At 40.4% G+C, this 14,389-nt stretch overlaps 1 protein-coding gene across 1 annotated transcript in view; it reads left to right on the forward strand.

Annotated features, from left to right (window-relative positions):
* The first annotated feature begins 3,265 nt into the window (after positions 1–3,265).
* The window catches only part of UBE2U (ubiquitin conjugating enzyme E2 U), a 68,234-nt gene continuing 57,110 nt past the window's right edge, over positions 3,266–14,389 (forward strand). Inside the window, exon 1 of the mRNA XM_075832087.1 lies at positions 3,266–3,508. The gene's annotated coding sequence lies outside the window, so the exon portion shown is untranslated. The remainder of the gene's footprint in view (positions 3,509–14,389) is intronic.

Genomic DNA, 14,389 nt, shown 5'->3' on the forward strand with positions numbered 1-14,389 from the left:
TTCCAGCCTTTGAATGTAAGCAAGACTGTTTCCAGTCACTGACACTAAGTAGAGATCTTGAAAATGGTGAGGAATTGAAACCCAAAGTATATTAGAAAGTTGCAGAACTTTTGATTATATGATAATTACACCTATGTCTATGGTCAGCTGTGCAGTTAGGTATACAGCCGATGGGGGGGGGGGGGGGTATACATGTATTTGTCCCTTTGTTTGATGTATATCACTTTAAGACGTGTTGTATCACATGCAGTAAGATCCTGTTCTATACCTTGTAAACCCTCTCTGTGTTTTACGTCTTTTTTATTGTATGCGTTAATATTCAATGTGTTACAATGAGGAAATTGTATAAACATCACATTCCTTAATATTTGGATAATTCTCCATTCGGGCCAGGCTTTGTTCCCCAATGGATCACTTCATATTAAGTGCCGATCCTCCATCGCCCGGCGCCGACATCTCTGCCTGCAGAGCGTTATTGAAAACAGAACTTATCTACAATCTGACATCAAACAGCCGGGGAGATCTAAGTACGAAAAACCCTGAAACGGGGGAAATAGAACCAAAGATTCAATTATCAGAAGCATCTGTGCTTTTCCTGGACGGTAACATCGGAATTATCTCCAAATGTGATCCTTGGGTTTTTGACCATTGTCAATTCACCTTTCAGATGAAGCTTCCTGGAGTGGACACAACAAGATGTTCTGGATCTAGAGGAGATGGAGAGGTTAATCCGGACTGGAGGTCATCTGTAATAACCTCTTATGTCTCAACATTTCAGGATCTCTTGCATCATACCCAGCAACTATTTTAAATATAATCAGATTTATACTTTATGTATATAATGCGGATCTCCAGTGAAAATAAAAACTTACCAGTTCTCTTAGATCTTCATGTAGAGAACCTCTGTGGAGTCTTTTCCTTCAAAGATTATCATTGTCTGCCATGTTACAGATAAAGTGGAGCTGAAGTCCGGTCATGGTCACTGTTTATACAAGCTTGCAAGTTCACAATGCTCCACATCTGCAAACCTGGCGTCGCCTAGCAATGCACATCCGTAGCCATCCTTAATTACGTAAGCTCCCATAGACTTATATGGGGAGTCTGTGCCGCAATTACGGACAAGAATAGGGCATGTTTTATATGTTATGGATCATTTCTATGGAACGGACACCCATCCGTAAAAATACAGAAAGATGTCCGTAGCCCATAGAAATGAATGGGTCCATAATTACAGATAAAAAATAGTGTGCATGGGGCCTAGGTATGTAAAGTGAGGTAGTCGGGTGACAAATGACTAGGCAGAGCAGCAGCAACAGCTTGAATATGTGTGTGTGTGTGTGTGTGTGTGTGTGTGTGTGTGTGTGTGTGTGTGTATGTATATATATATATATATATATATACAGTGAAGGAAATAAGTATTTGATCCCTTGCTGATTTTGTAAGTTTGCCCACTGTCAAAGACATGAACAGTCTAGAATTTTTAGGCTGGGTTAATTTTACCAGTGAGAGATAGATTATATTTAAAAAAAAAACTGAAAATCACATTGTCAAAATTATATATATTTATTTGCATTGTGCACAGAGAAATAAGTATTTGATCCCTTTGGCAAACAAGACTTAATACTTGGTGGTAAAACCCTTGTTGGCAAGCACAGCAGTCAGATGTTTTTTGTAGTTGATGATAAGGTTTGCACACATGTTAGATGGAATTTTGGCCATTGACTTACACTTTAATTTAGCAGTGTTCGTTTAGACGAGGCGTAAAATTCCGCTGCGGAGCATAGGCTGCGGAGCGGAATTTGGTGTCCGCAGCATGCTCTGTCTGTTGCGGAGCAGTGGCGGACTCATGGCGGAATTTCTCCATTGACTTCAATGGAGATTCTAATTTCCGCAATGAAGTCCGCAGCTGTCATGCACATGTTATGTGTGCTGCGGATCCGTCTTGCTTTTTTAACTTGACATTTCTTCATTCTGGCTGGACCTATGTATTTCTAGGTCTACAGCCAGACTGAGGAAGTCAATGGGGCTCCCGTAATGACGGGAGCGTTGCTAGGAGACGTCAGTAAATAGTCACTGTCCAGGGTGCTGAAAGAGTTAAGCGATCGGCAGTAACTGTTTCTGCACCCGGGACAGTGACTACCGATCCCAATAAACATGTATCTGTAAAAAAAAATGAAGTTCATACTTACCGAGAACTCCCTGCTTCTGTCTCCAGTCCGGCCTCCCAGGATGACGTCTCAGTCTAAGTGACGGCTACAGCCAATCACAGGCTAATAACAGGCTGCAGCGGTCACATGGACTGCCGCGTCATCCAGGGAGATCGGGCTGGATGCCGAAGGAGGGACGCGTCACCAAGACAACGGGCGGTAAGTATGAATTTCTTTGACTTTCACAAGGGAAAGTGCTGTCCCTTCTCTCTATCCTGCACTGAATAGGGAGAAGGGAAGTACTTTTACCGCAGTCCGCAGCAGCTAGTCCGCATCAATTTTCTGCACATTTTGTGCAGATCCGCAGCAGAATCTGCAACGCAGATTCTGTGCGGCATTGATGCGGACAGTTGCGGAGGAAATCCGCCACGTGTGGTCATGCCCATAAATTACCTTCTCAGAAACTGAAGGTGAAACTGTCACTTTGTTATTGATTGGACATAAAATAACAGTTTTACCATCCGTTCCTGTGGAGCTATTTCTTAGGTGACAACCAATATGGCGGCACTTCCTGTTGTCACTTTTGCAAAAATTCTGCTGCAATAAAACTCCAATATCTCTGTAAGTAAATAAAACATTGTTACCAAACTTTGTCTGCTGTTTTACCTTCTAATTTACTAATACATGGCCAAGTTTTATGTTTTTAGTAGAAATTCTCTTTAAAAAGAAAACAGTCACTAGAACTGGAAAGTTCCTTACCGGTGCGGGTCTGGCAGGTGGGACCCCACTAAGAATGGATGTCACTGTGGTGATATCTGGGGAGAGATGACTCTGAATCTTCTTCCAAATGTCAACTAACGTCTATGGGAGTTACCAGAATCTACATGTGAATGCTGGGACTTGTTCTTTCCTAGTTTCCCAGTTACAGGAAGTCACTTCCCGAGACTCTTCCATACATGTAGCAGAGTCGATCATAAAAATAGCTGCGCTGTAGTGATACTGTATATGTAGTCGCTGTCCAGTAATGAACGGGTTAAGTCTTTATTCCACCCTCTGTAGGCTGGAAGCCTCGGTGCTATAGAAACACAGACAATGGACTAACAAACACGACTCCCATGTCTATTACCAGTGCAGCCAGTCACACGAAAACTTGTGATCCCAGAACCGGGCGAATAACTTCCATTGCCTATTATTATCCACTGGATTTGACGAATTCATGAAAAATATCCCCTGGTGCGCACTTTATTTTTTTGCACAATAAAAATCAAAGAAGACGCAGTTATACAAGAAAACGGGATGTTATAATATATACTGTATATTCTTGAGGACTCTGCTGAAACTCTACAAAATCCTGGCAGTATGTAAGTGATATTCATTCACACTTTTTTCCTTTTAGTTCCGGACCACTTTGTTGTATGAGATTTAGAAAAAAGGGTCTATTTTTTTTTCCCAGAAATAGCGCCACTGTTGTCTATAGGCTGTGTCTGGTATTGCGGCTCAACAGTGCAACTTTTGTCTATAAATGATGTTGGTATTGCGGTTCAACAGTGCCACCGTTGTCCATCCATAGGTTGTGTCTGTTATTACAGCTCAGCTTCATTCAAGGGAATAAGGCTGAGCTGCAATACCAGTCACAGCCTTTAGACAAGAGTGGCGCCAAAACAGACCTTTTTCTCATCTCATTCAATGCCTTTAAAATGTAACTCCACTGTGTGACTGAAGTTAACAGCATTATCCTACTCCTTCCATGTCACACTTCTCGGATCTAGGAAGATGAGATCTCGGATGCTGTTTGGTGGGACCCTCATTCTGTAGAGCTGCTTTTGCTGTAGGCCAATAGATCCTTGTAGGTATGTTTAGAAATTCAATTAATTACAAGATGATTGACGTGATGTAACCTAGTGAGGACAGAAGGGGTTTCTAGTTAAGTAGATGAAAAATGCCAATTTTATGGGGTTCGATAGGAAGATAAGGGTTTCTATCCAATGACAGAACCGCCAGGTCGTCTAGGATAGGGCACATGAAAAAAAGGGCTGTAACAGTTTAGTGGGCGCTGAAGTCATGTGCCGATGAGTGTCCTCATTTAATGAATGTTTATGGAAAAAGGCATGTCCAACTCTCCCACCAAGAACAGGGATTTGGGGCCACTTGTTCTCAGTAATGGTGGGGTCCCAGAGGTCACATCCCCCTTTTATGATCTGTTTGACAGAGAGTATATATACAGCTATTGGATACAGTTCGTATTGAACTAGAGCAGGGGTAGGCAACCATTTTCGTATGATGAAGTACTGAGTGTGCCAGGCAAACATGAAAGTCATATAAGACAAACTGTTACCACGTATGTGAGATAAACCAATTATTCAGTTAGTTAAACTTACATTTTAGTGTGAACCTTGTCCCTGACATTCTTTGCGAAGATGATCCATCTGTGGTGCATATGATGCTACTAAATACCAGCTTGGGAGGTCACACATAGGAGAGACCACGGCTACTGAACACCAACTAGGGATAACTGAACACAGGAGAAAGCGTGGGTACTGCATACTAGCTTGGGGGTGCTGCATACAGGAGAGAGAGCGACTACTGAACACCAGCTTGGGGGAGTACACATAGAGACCTGCGACCGCAGCTACCGAACACCAGCTTGGGAGTGTGCACATAGGAGAGACCGAGGCTACTGAACACCAGTTTGAGAGGGTGCACATAGGAGAGACCGCGGCTACTGAACACCAGATTTGGGAGGCTGCACACAGGAGAGACTGCTGCTACTAAACACTAGTTTAGGGAGGGTGCACATGGGAGAGACTGCTGCTACTGAACACCAGATTTGGGAGGGTGCACATAGGAGAGACCATGGCTACTAAACACCAGATTTGGGGGTGCACATAGGAGAGACTGCGGCTACTGAACACCAGCTTGGGAGGGTGCACATAGGAGAGCTTCTAACTTTTGCTAACATTTTCCTTTACAGAGCGGTTACTGAACTCCGTCCTTGCGGTGCTGGTCACCAGGAGAGAGTAAGGGTATGTTCACATGGCCTATTCTTGGCCGTTTTTCCGCGCGTAAATGGGCAGAAAACGGCCGAAAAATCTAAAGCGGAACACCTCCAAACATCTGCCCATTGATTGCAATGGGAAAACGGCGTTCTGTTCCGACGGAGCGTTTTTCGCTGCCTTTTTACGTGTAAAAAAACCGCCGCGAAAAAGAAATGCAGGTCACTTCTTGGGACGTTTTTGGAGCCGTTTTTCATTGACTCTCCAAAAAAAAAAGCTCCAAAAACGGCCGTAAAAAACGCAGCGAAAAACCCCGCCGAAAATCGCGAGTGGCACAAAAACGTCTGAAAATCAGGAGCAGTTTTCTCTTGAAAACAGCTCCGTATTTTGAGACGTTTTTGACTCTGCATGTGAACATACTCTAACGCGTCATTGTGCGCTTGGGACTAACAAAATAAAACACTTCTCTCCTGGTGATCAGCTCCGCCAAGTGCATAAAGAAGCGCCGCTCTCTCTGGCCCCATGCACACAACCGTAAAAAACCTCTGAATAAGGCCCCATGCACACGACCGTAAAAAACGGAGCCATTCACTTTCATTGAACACTGACACATTTCCGTAGCACTACGGAAGGGTGTCCGTGCCATGGAAATGTTCCGGGAATTATGGAACATGTCCGTTCTTTCGCATTTTGCGGGCCGTGCTCCCATACTTTGTATGGGAGCACGGCCCGAAAATGCGGCTGTCAGTCAGCGGCCGGCCGTGCCCGCAATCGCGGGCTGTGATTGCGGGCACGGTCGTGTGCATGGGGCCTAAGTGTCCGTTCCGCAGAACTGTGCAGGGAATTATGGAGCATGTCTGTCCTTGGTCCGCAATTGCGGCACGGACTCCTCCATAGAAGTCTATGGGGGGAAGCGAAAATTGCGGATGGCTACAGAGGTGCGTCCGCAATTACGGATAGCCATCCTCAAATACAGAAGTGTTGCTAAGCGAAAAAAATGAGATTTCCCATCAATCAGGCCTCTTTTTTTTTTTGCGGCTCCGTATATACGGATGTAATACGGATGAACTACGGACCGTATTTGCGGATACCATTCAGCAGAAATGGGTACGCTGCTGATGATTTGCTGATGACTATAAAGGCCCCATGCACACGACCGTGCCCGCAATCACGGCCCGCGACGCGACGGCCGCTGACTGACAGCCGCATTTTCGGGCCGTGCTCCCATACAAAGTATGGGAGCACGGCCCGCAAAATGCGAAAGAACGGACATGTTCCATAATTCCCGGAACATTTCCACGGCACTGACACCCTTCCGTAGTGCTACGGAAAGGTGTCAGTGTTCAATGAAAGTGAATGGCTCCGTTTTTGCGGACCGCAATTGCGGTCCGCAAAAACCTCCGTTTTTTGCTGTCATGTGCATGGGGCCAAAGAAATATGGATCCGTATTTACGGTCAGTATTTGAGGATACGGTCGTGGGCATGGGGCCTCTCTCTGTGTTCAATGCCACCAAGCACGCAAAGGCACTGGAAACGGGAGAGAAGTGTGCCAGCAAACCAACGTCCCACGTGCTGGTGCCACAGGTTTCTGACCCCTGGACTAGAGCATCATAAGACCACATAAGGACTTTTTTCTGAGTGCTTGTACTAGGCAATGATGGAAGCTCCAGCGATTTGGCCCCCCACATATCAGACATTGTTCGGACCCCACCATCTTTCTAAAACCAGGGCCCAGGACCGGATCCTCTAGTTTTCTGATGGTCCAGTCTAGCATGAGATGGAGACATCAAAGAGACAGCGGTGACTTCCTTACAGCAGCTTTGAGGAACACGGGGTTTATTTTGCTGCCGCTGGGTGATTATAAAGATGCGGGCGCACTAATTTGTTTTGTAAAAACTGTTCTTTATTTTATGCTGATTGTTTTGGGCTGCGCTGTAAAATAAATCTGCCTCTAGTTTAAGACTTGTAATCCAGAACGTTACCATATGTGAGGGGCAGCGGAGCATGATAAGTGACTAATACAATTTACGAAACAAGCATGAAAGTATTCAACATCCTCTGTGCACTCATACAGGCCCCTCAGCGGTAAACGTAACAGACGGGCCGCAGTCTCGTAGACCCGTATGGTGTTATATAGTCACATACGCTGTGATCTCATAGACAAGCCTCTCAGATGTAGCGTTAAGAGACAGGCAGCACTCTCCAGGATACATAGACTGCACTCTCATAGAGGGACCACTTACCAGTTAGGCCTTATTCACACAAACGCATTTTGCGCGGGTTGCAGTTCCGTGTTTCATCAGTGAATGGTGCGTGGCTGCGTGATTTTCACGCATATGCCATCCTTATGACACGCGGTTTTGATGTTTAGAAAAAGAAATTAAGGAAGTGCTTTTATTTTTCCTTCATTTCTTTATCTACTATTGCGCGAATCACGCGCGACACACGGAAGTGCTTCCAGGTGCCGTGCGTGATTTTCTCACGCACCCATTGACTTCAATGGGTGTGTGATGCGTGAAAAACGGCCAAGTATAGGACATGTCATGAGTTTTACGCAGCGGATATATGCTGCGTGAAAATCACGGAATGTCTGAACGGCCCCATTCACTAACATAGGTCCGTGCGACGCAAGTGATTTACACGAGCATATCACGGACGTTAAACACGTTCATGTGAATAAGGCCTAAGGGCCGATTCACACGAACGTGAATTGCGTCCGTGCAGGCCGGGTGGTTTTCACGCGGCTCGCATGGACCAATAGAAGAATATGGGGCAGTACAGTCTGTGCTTTTTGCGCAGCGTTTGTGCGCTGCGTAAAAAGCGCGACATGTTCAATATCTCGGCGTTTTTCGCGCAGCACGCACCAATTGAAGTCAATGGGTGCGTGAAAACCACGCATGCCGCACGGAAGCACTTCCGTGCGAACTGGCTGTTTCGCGCACCAGCTGTCAAAAGGATGAATGTAAACAGAAAAGCACCACGTGCTTTTCTGTTCACAAACATCCAAATGGCGTGTCATAATGATGGCGGCTGCGCAAAAACGCCACGTTCGTCTGAATCGGCCCTAACAGACAGTCTCATAGACACGAGCCGCTGATGTAAAGTATAAGAGCCAACAGTGTCAGGCCGGATTCACACGAGTGTGTGCGTTTTGTACGCGCAAAAAACGGTGGCGTTTTGCGAGCGCAAAAGGCACTTGACAGCTCCATGTGACAGCCCCGTATGATGCGCGGCTGCGTGCTTTTCGCGCAGCCGCCATCATTATGACACTCCATTTGGATGTTTGCAAGCAGAAAAGCACCTTGTGCTTTTCTGTTTTCATTCATCCTTTTCACAGCTGTTGCGCAAATCACGCGCGTCCCACGGAAGTGCTTTCGTGTGGCATGCGTGGTTTTCACGCACCCATTGACTTCAATGGGTGCGTGATGCGTGAAATACGCAGAAAGAACGGACATGTCGTGACTTTTTCGCAACGGACCAACGCTGTTAATATATCAGTTGATATACTGAATTGGATGAATGTAGAGATGGTCCAAGCTAAATTAAATAAAATAAATGTGCACAAGGCCCCGGGACCAGATGGGTTACACCCTAGAATTCTTAAAGAGCTTAGTTCAGTTATTTCTGTCCCCCTTTTCATAATATTCAGAGACTCTCTAGTGACTGGTATAGTGCCAAGGGACTGGCGCAGGGCAAATGTGGTGCCTATTTTCAAAAAGGGCTCTAGGTCTTCCCCGGGTAATTATAGACCAGTAAGCTTAACATCCATCGTGGGGAAAATGTTTGAGGGGCTATTGAGGGACTATATACAGGATTATGTGACAATAAATAGCATTATAAGTGACAGCCAGCACGGTTTTACTAAGGACAGAAGTTGTCAAACTAACCTAATCTGTTTTTATGAAGAGGTGAGCAGAAGTCTAGACAGAGGGACCGCTGTTGATTTAGTGTTTTTGGACTTTGCAAAGGCATTTGACACTGTCCCCCATAGACGCCTAATGGGTAAATTAAGGACTATAGGTTTAGAAAATATAGTTTGTAATTGGATTGAGAATTGGCTCAAGGACCGTATCCAGAGGGTTGTGGTCAATGATTCCTTCTCTGAATGGTCACCGGTTATAAGTGGTGTACCCCAGGGTTCAGTGCTGGGACCACTATTATTCAACTTATTTATTAATGATATTGAGGATGGGATTAATAGCACTATTTCTATTTTTGCAGATGACACCAAGCTATGTAATATAGTTCAGACTATGGAAGATGTTCATGAATTACAGGCAGATTTAAACAAACTAAGTGTTTGGGCGTCCACTTGGCAAATGAAGTTTAATGTAGATAAATGTAAAGTTATGCATCTGGGTACCAACAACCTGCATGCATCATATGTCCTAGGGGGCGCTACACTGGCGGATTCACTTGTTGAGAAGGATCTGGGTGTACTTGTAAATCATAAACTCAATAACAGCATGCAGTGTCAATCAGCTGCTTCAAAGGCCAGCAGGATATTGTCGTGTATTAAAAGAGGCATGGACTCGCGGGACAGGGATGTAATAATGCCACTTTACAAAGCATTAGTGAGGCCTCATCTAGAATATGCAGTTCAGTTCTGGGCTCCAGTTCATAGAAAGGATGCCCTGGAGTTGGAAAAAATACAAAGAAGAGCAACGAAGCTAATAAGGGGCATGGAGAATTTAAGTTATGAGGAAAGATTGAAAGAATTAAACCTATTTAGCCTTGAAAAAAGACGACTAAGGGGGGACATGATTAACTTATATAAATATATTAATGGCACATACAAAAAATATGGTGAAATCCTGTTCCTTGTAAAACCCCCTCAAAAAACAAGGGGGCGCTCCCTCCGTCTGGAGAAAAAAAGGTTCAAGCTGCAGAGGCGACAAGGCTTCTTTACAGTGAGAACTGTGAATTTATGGAATAGCCTACCGCAGGAGCCGTCACAGCAGGGACAGTAGATGGCTTTAAAAAAGGGTTAGATAATTTCCTAGAACAAAAAAATATTAGCTCCTATGTGTAGAAATTTTTCCTTCCCTTTTCCCTTCCCTTGGTTGAACTTGATGGACATGTGTCTTTTTTCAGCCGTACTAACTATGTAACTATGTAACTATGTAACTATGTCTGCACGGCCCTATAGACTAATATAGGTCCGTACGACGCGTGTGAAAATCACCCGCGTTGCACGGACGTATATCCCGTTCGTCTGAATAAGCCCTCAGAGTTATAACCTGAGCTCCTGAACTGCACCAACATACTGACAGTTTTCTCATACACATAAGTAGATTTGTTAAAATATGTGTGAAGGACAGTTATACTCAGATATCAAAACTCACTGACCTGTTCAGGACCATAAATGAACCCATAAGTGGAAGCAGTTTAGTAGTTATATTCTTGTATATAGGGGGCAGTATTATAGTAGTTATATTCCTGTATCTAGGGGGCAGTATTATAGTAGTTATAGTCTTGTATATAGGGGCAGTATTATAGTAGTTATATTCTTGTATATAGGGGACAGTATTATAGTAGTTATATTCTTGTATATAGGGGGCAGTATTATAGTAGTTATATTCTTGTATATAGGGGACAGTATTATAGTAGTTATATTCTTGTATATAGGGGCAGTATTATAGTAGTTATATTCTTGTACATAGGGGGCAGTATTATAGTAGTTATATTCTTGTATATAGGGAGCAGTATTATAGTAGTTATATTCTTGTATATAGGGGCAGTATTATAGTAGTTATATTCTTGTATATAGGGGGCAGTATTATAGTAGTTATATTCTTGTATATATATATATAGGGGGCAGTATTATAGTAGTTATATTCTTGTATATAGGGGCAGTATTATAGTAGTTATATTCTTGTATATAGGGGCAGTATTATAGTAGTTATATTCTTGTATATAGGAGCAGTATTATAGTAGTTATATTCTTGTATATAGGGGCAGTATTATAGTAGTTATATTTTTGTATATAGGAGCAGTATTATAGTAGTTATATTCTTGTGTATAGGAGCAGTATTATAGTAGTTATATTCTTGTATATAGGGGGCAGTATTATAGTAGTTATATTCTTGTACATAGGGGCAGTATTCTAGTAGTTATATTCTTGTACATAGGGGGCAGTATTATAGTAGTTATATTCTTGTATATAGGAGCAGTATTATAGTAGTTATATTTTTGTGTATAGGGGCAGTATTATAGTAGTTATATTCTTGTACATAGGGGCAGTATTCTAGTAGTTATATTCTTGTACATAGGAGCAGTATTATAGTAGTTATATTCTTGTATATAGGGGGCAGTATTATAGTTATATTATTGTATATAGGGGCAGTATTATAGTAGTTATATTCTTGTGTATAGGGGGCAGTATTATAGTAGATATATTCTTGTATATAGGAGACAGTATTATAGTAGTTATATTCTTGTATATAGGGGACAGTATTATAGTAGTTATATTCTTGTACATAGGGGGCAGTATTAAAGTAGTTATATTCTTGTATAAAGGAGCAGTATTATAGTAGTTATATTCTTGTATATAGGGGTAGTATTATAGTAGTTATATTCTTGTATATAGGAGCAGTACTATAGTAGATATATTCTTGTATATAGGGGTAGTATTATAGTAGTTATATTCTTGTATATAGGAGCAGTACTATAGTAGATATATTCTTGTATATAGGGGTAGTATTATAGTAGTTATATTCTTGTATATAGGAGCAGTATTATAGTAGTTATATTCTTGTATATAGGAGCAGTACTATAGTAGATATATTCTTGTATATAGGGGGCAGTATTATAGTAGTTATATTCTTGTATATAGGGGTAGTATTATAGTAGTTATATTCTTGTATATAGGAGCAGTACTATAGTAGATATATTCTTGTATATAGGGGTAGTATTATAGTAGTTATATTCTTGTATATAGGAGCAGTATTATAGTAGTTATATTCTTGTATATAGGGGCAGTATTATAGTAGTTATATACCTAAATATAGGGGCAGTATTATAGTAGTTATATTCTTGTCTATAGGGGTAGTATTATAGTAGTTATATTCTTGTATATAGGAGCAGTACTATAGTAGATATATTCTTGTATATAGGGGGTAGTATTATAGTAGTTATATTCTTGTATATAGGGGTAGTATTATAGTAGATATATTCTTGTATATAGGGGCAGTATTATAGTAGTTATATTCTTGTATATAGGGGGCAGTATTATAGTAGTTATATTCTTGTATATAGGGGTAGTATTATAGTAGTTATATTCTTGTATATAGGGGCAGTATTATAGTAGTTATATTCTTGTATATAGGGGCAGTATTATAGTAGTTATATTCTTGTATATAGGGAGCCAGTATTATAGTAGTTATATTCTTGTATATAGGGGGCCAGTATTATAGTAGTTATATTCTTGTATATAGGGGCAGTATTATAGTAGTTATATTCTTGTGTATAGGGGGCAGTATTATAGTAGTTATATTCTTGTATATACGGGCAGTATTATAGTAGTTATATTCTTGTATATAGGAGCAGTATTATAGTAGTTATATACTTGTATATAGAGGGCAGTATTGTAGTAGTTATATTCTTGTATATAGGAGCAGTATTATAGTAGTTATATTCTTGTATATAGGGGGCAGTATTATAGTAGTTATATTCTTGTATATAGGGAGCAGTATTATAGTAGTTATATTCTTGTATATAGGGGCAGTATTATAGTAGTTATATTCTTGTATATAGGGGGCAGTATTATAGTAGTTATATTCTTGTATATAGGGGTAGTATTATAGTAGTTATATTCTTGTATATAGGAGCAGTACTATAGTAGATATATTCTTGTATATAGGGGTAGTATTATAGTAGTTATATTCTTGTATATAGTGGTAGTATTATAGTAGTTATATTCTTGTATATATGGGGCAGTATTATAGTAGTTATATTCTTGTATATAGGGGCAGTATTATAGTAGTTATATTCCTAAATATAGGGGCAGTATTATAGTAGTTATATTCTTGTATATAGTGTCAGTATTATAGTAGTTATATTTTTGTATATAGGGGGCAGTATTATAGTAGTTATATTCTTGTACATAGTGGGCAGTATTATAGTAGTTATATTCTTGTATATAGGAGCAGTATTATAGTAGTTATATTCTTGTGTATAGGGGCAGTATTATAGTAGTTATATTCTTGTATATAGGGGGGCAGTATTATAGTAGTTATATTCCTGTATATAGGGGGCAGTATTATAGTCGTTATAGTCTTGTAGATAGGGGCAGTATTATAGTAGTTATATTCTTGTACATTGGAGGCAGTATTATAGTAATTATATTCCTGTATATTATTATAGTAGTTGTATTCTTGTATATAGGGAGCAGTATTATAGTAATTATATTCTTGTATATAGGAGCAGTATTATAGTAGTTATATTCTTGTATATAGGGACAGTATTATAGTAGTTAAATTCTTGTACATAGGGGGCAGTATTATAGTGCTTATATTCTTGTATATAGGGACAGTATTATAGTATTTAAATTCTTGTACATAGGGGGCAGTATTATAGTGCTTATATTCTTGTATATAGGAGCAGTATTATAGTAGTTATATTCTTGTATATAGGAGCAGTATTATAGTAGTTATATTCTTGTATATAGGAGCAGTATTATAGTAGTTATATTCTTGTATATAGGAGCAGTATTATCGTAGTTATATTATTGTATATAGGGGGAAGTATTATAGTAGTTATATTCTTGTATATAGGACTAGTATTATAGTAGTTATATTCTTGTATATAGGAGGCAGTATTATAGTAGTTATATTATTGTACATAGGGGGCAGTATTATAGTAGTTATATTCTTGTATATAGGGGCAGTATTATAGCAATTATATTCTTGTATATAGGACCGGTATTATAGTAGTTATATTCTTGTATATAGGAGGCAGTATTATAGTAGTTATATTCTTGTGTATAGGGGCAGTATTATAGTAGTTATATTCTTGTGTATAGGGGCAGTATTATAGTAGCTATATTCTTGTATATAGGGGGCAGTATTATAGTAGTTATATTCTTGTATATAGGGGGCAGTATTATAGTAGTTATATTCTTGTATATAGGGGGCAGTATTATAGTAGTTATATTCTTGTATATAGGGGGCAGTATTATAGCAATTATATTCTTGTATATAGGACCAGTATTATAGTAGTTATATTCTTGTATATAGGAGGCAGTATTAT

Source organism: Rhinoderma darwinii, chromosome 7 (assembly GCF_050947455.1).
Source record: "Rhinoderma darwinii isolate aRhiDar2 chromosome 7, aRhiDar2.hap1, whole genome shotgun sequence".
NCBI lineage: Eukaryota > Metazoa > Chordata > Amphibia > Anura > Rhinodermatidae > Rhinoderma > Rhinoderma darwinii.